This window comes from Anopheles maculipalpis, chromosome X, assembly GCF_943734695.1.
Source record: "Anopheles maculipalpis chromosome X, idAnoMacuDA_375_x, whole genome shotgun sequence".
NCBI lineage: Eukaryota > Metazoa > Arthropoda > Insecta > Diptera > Culicidae > Anopheles > Anopheles maculipalpis.
Window position 1 is genome coordinate 4,263,756 of NC_064870.1, and position 4,684 is coordinate 4,268,439.

Consider the following 4,684-nt stretch of genomic DNA (forward strand, 5'->3'; position numbering starts at 1 on the left):
TGCGTCCCGGTACGCCGTTGTACGGGGATCTTTTTTCTTCACAACTGAAAATGTGTGTGCTCTGGACGCTCTGGACGTCCCAAATGCAGACACCCTTATGCAGCGGAGGGGTTGGGGAGGGGAAGAGAGGGGGAGGGGAGGGGGGGGGGAGGTAAGAGGCGAGGCAATGGATGGGTTTCTAATAATCACCAGAGCACTGTGGTTTGGCCATGTAATGGGTGGCTGAGTGGCGAACGGTCGCAATCCGCCGCAACGAGGAAGTGAAAGGATTTTCACGCACTACACTCGTGTGTGCCTGCTCGAGAGACCTTCTCGCGATATTGTCGGTACCACGGCTAGCACATACATACACGCGCGCACACACACACACGCACATACACTCTTAATGGACACTCGGCTCGACACACGGGGGGTGAGATTCAGGTTTTGGGAAGTTGCCGGACAAAACCGGGACCGGGCTCTTACCGAACGCACAATTACAGCACACTACCTGGCGAAATGATATGGATACTATGTACAGAGTGTAATGAGTGACGGGTGACGATTATCTGAAAAGTTGCGTTGGCACTTTGGCAAGCAAAGTTTGCCCCGAAAGGTTGCAGTTGGAGTCGAGTTGGAGTTGATGCTCGATCGACTAGAAAATCTAGCAGGATCCTCTCCTAAGTTCTTCTTCGGTGATATCCCGACATTGATATCCGGTGCAAGATGGCTGACTTTTTTCAAAATCAAGCATCAGCTCGACTTGCTCACAACACCAACTGGATGTTGGATGTCGGTCCTTATCTCTAGAGCGGTGTGTTCAAATTCTATTATACAGATTCAAGCTGTCAGACTACCCTCGTACTGCAAAAACCCCAAACAACGGCTACAGATGCATAGAGAAGCTAGATAGACAACAATTTCGGCCACCTCTGCCACCCAATCTAGCTCCCCACTCCCTTGAGAATGGGTGGGGACTAGTTGAATGAAATCGAAGGAGACTGGCAGCTGGTATTTGTTGGTGGTTGCTCCCTCCTGCAGCCCACCGCGCACGCTAAACACCGCGAAGAGAAGCAAAAACTCGATTGGAGGTATGGTTGATTGTTACGGTGTGTGAGTGTGTCGAGGAAACCTCGCTTCCTAGTTTTCACTTTCGCCCAGTGCCGGTTTTTCGTGTCGGGGTTCGGCTGCTGCCGCCGATTGATGCTGGAGCGTGCAGTTTTTTGTTTCGATCTCGCGGGAATCTACACTTCAATACACTTCTCGTGCACCACTGTCTTGAGCACTGCTTGATTGATTGACTTGGTTAAAATTTTCCCATCCTTCGCCGATGGTGTTTGCACTTCACTATGCTTTTCTACATACTCTGGGTTCTGTCCCCATTCCTTAAGATCGTAACTCTGTTTTCTGGAACTCTACCTTCTTATACACAGACACACACACAGAGAGACACTTTCCAGCTGCACTCCAAGGCCCAACGCACTGTGCGGTAAACTGGTTCAGAGCAACAGAACTAGGCCAGTGGGCAGCCACGATCTGCAGTTGAAAACTGCACTTCGGGGGAGGTCCCTCGCGCTGCCGAACAACAACAAACACACGGCGCTGCACACCGATTTGCCTAGCAGGAATGTGACCCACACCAGCGATAGTTTGGTGTTGGTCTAAAGCTGTCTGAAATCGAACACTACTTAATGCACTAAATTTTTGATCGTTGATTGTCCGGATGAGCTAGTCCTTTTTGTATTGTTAAGTGCCATACACACGCGCGCGCGAACACGACTTCACACGACAAACCTTGGCAGTGTTTACAACGTTTACAGCTGTCGGAAACCTCCAGGGCGTTATGCGGCACCGGAACGGTTTTTTTTTGGAATCGACTAGCGCACACGCACGCCCTCACTAGACCGTTCGAAGCGAATGAAGGTACACACAGCTCTCCCACAGACGAGGGCGGATCGACTGTATCGCGATCGTTCGCGAGCATACATCCCATAGTGCCACCGCGGACTACCGCGAGAGAGAACGAGACAGTACGCGCTGTTTCGGGTTCGTACTATCGTACGTTCAAAATACGATCAATATGCTCTCAGTTATGTTGGGGCGCGCGCACGAGAGAGAGACTTTTCATACGTTTTTTCTCTCTTCAAAGTATGGGTGAGCATAAGCGGCACACTAGACTGTTGAGAGAATTTGATGGACAAATAAATCGCGATCACTCGCGGTTGTGCGTACGCAACTGCATTAGCACAACTTGAATGCAAGCTGCACGTTGCGCGTGTTGCATACCTTACGGGGTAAAGTAAAAGGCATTTTTGTTTCGTTTATTAATAGAGGCTTTATTTAAAACTACTGCAATTGTGGCTGGTAAAAAGGTGAAACTATTGCTTAAATGATGATGATGAAATTTGTGATGCGTAAAAATCTAGTAAGGCGGGTCTGGTGTAATTTGTCGGGCGATAGGATTGTCGCGTGATCGGTAGCTAGTTGGCATCGGTGTCTCGGTGTGTCGTGTGCCCATAGCGATCAGGAAGGATGTGGCAATGGCGGTTAGCTATGGTGATGAGCGCAGATCCGTCGATCCCTTTCTCAAGGATTCGTGCTGCAGCTGCGACGAGTCGGTTGGTGATGATGTGTTGCATAGGAAGGAGTCCGCTTTCTCAGAGGAGGGATTTAGCGGGTCTCATGAGTGATTGATGCGATACTGAGTTAAGCGGCAGGCCCGACCTTTGCCGATTCCGAGCATCCGGAACAGGTACAGTCAGTTGTTTGCTTCCTTCTTAACCCTGATAGAATGAGGAACAAAGGAAAGGCCTCTGCCGAAAGTTGCGCCGAGTACTCATCCAAAGACTCATCCACCGGTATACTGCACGCCTCGCTCGGACCAAAACTGAGCGAGTTATTGCTGATTTTCCACCGGAAAGCTGTTGCTTTTTCGCAATAGCTGGGCAGAGGGTGGAAGGATTGGGTTGGAATGTTCGACGAAAAGATGTGACTCAAAGACGCATCCAACGTTGAGCTGCACGTCTCGATCGGATCAAAACTGAGCGAGTGTATGTTGCTGGCGAATTCTTCGTCAACTCGCCGCCCAGCATTCTCGTAGAAAATCTTACAAAATTCGACCAATTTTGGTCCGATGGAAGCGTGCAGCATACCGTTAGATGTGTCTTTCGGTCCCGCAACTTTCAGTGTTTGTCTTATTTAGATCAATGATCAACAAACTTACCGAATTTAGATTCAATTCGATAGAGGGGGCCCCAATTTCCACTCCGCTTAGAGCCTCCGAAAGGCTAAATTCGCCACTGGGTTTAGAGGAAGGAGTGAAATAGATGGAGTTTGGTCAAGAGATAAGTTGAACCGTATTTCTGTCTGATACTTTTCCCAATCATCATCCTTATAATTCCAGCGAGGACGTGCTAGAAACGATTTGTATGTGTGTCTTTGTCAATGTCTCACATGAGACATGAAGTGCCATGGGAGATGATACATCACTCAAGCAATAGAAGTTAATGTTAATAATGGGGACAGACACCAGAACACAATGGTTACCGATGAGAGAATCATTTTATTCATCGCCCACAAATCAGTTGGTTAAATTCTAATCCGGTATCAACCGGACCGGTGATAAATAAACGTTAATATCGAGAACAAACAAAAGTTTAAACGAATGTTTAAAAAAATACACAATACAATCACAGCGAAATGAAACGCTTTTCGCTTACTTTCCTTGCTTTTTTGCTTGCTTGCCAATAGTTCTGCTTGTCGCGAACGGAACAAACTCCTTCCCTCCATTCGCGACCATTTTGCAAACTTATATTTACAGCCCTTAAACAAAAATCGTACTGAGAATTGCTATATAAAATAGTTTTGCTTTTTTTTATACAATTTTCCTTCACCCAACACACTGCTGCTAGGCTATTGTGACGTTGTGGTAGTGGTGGAGTGATACATGTTTCTTTTAGAAATATGGGTTTTACATTCATGTATATAAATATATCGCTTTTTTGTGTGTGTTCGTTTATATGTACGCTTTTCGACACCATCCTAAAGTATGTTTCCTGCTCCACCCGAAAGGAAATTAAAGGAAAAACTAGCGGGGAGAATCAGGAAGGGGTTAAAATTCAAAGTCAGCCTCAGCGGGACAATATTCCGTCCCGCAAATCTAACCACACGATGCTTACTTAACTAGAGCACACACACGCGCACACACACACACACATACAGACGACGCATACAAGATATTTCTATACAGTTTTACACACACCATGCCTGCAAATGGTGTGGTATATATAATACGCTTCGCTTTAACAAACACACACTTTTAAAAGCGACGGGAATGTTTCAATTTTCGTTTTTTGTTCTTTTTTTTAAAAAAAAGGCATGCTCGTACGCTTTTTATATGTTTTTCGTTCGTATTTTCTTTTTGTTGTTGTTACTTCAGTTGCTTATCAAGCAATTTGCTCTAGCAAAAATAAAAAGGATTTTTGTTTCAAAAAGTTTTTTTTTAAAGAAATAACATTTACAAGAGATTTTAATTTATTATCCTTTTTTCATTCTTCTTCTTCTCCGTCTTTCTCGTTCCTCTTGTGTGGAACGATTAATGTGTGCATGTGCGAGTATGAAAAGATGTCTTTTATGTCTTGGTTTGTTTGTAGGAGATAGTAGGATGACAGGACAACGCAAACCAAAAAAAAAAAATAGGGATTTT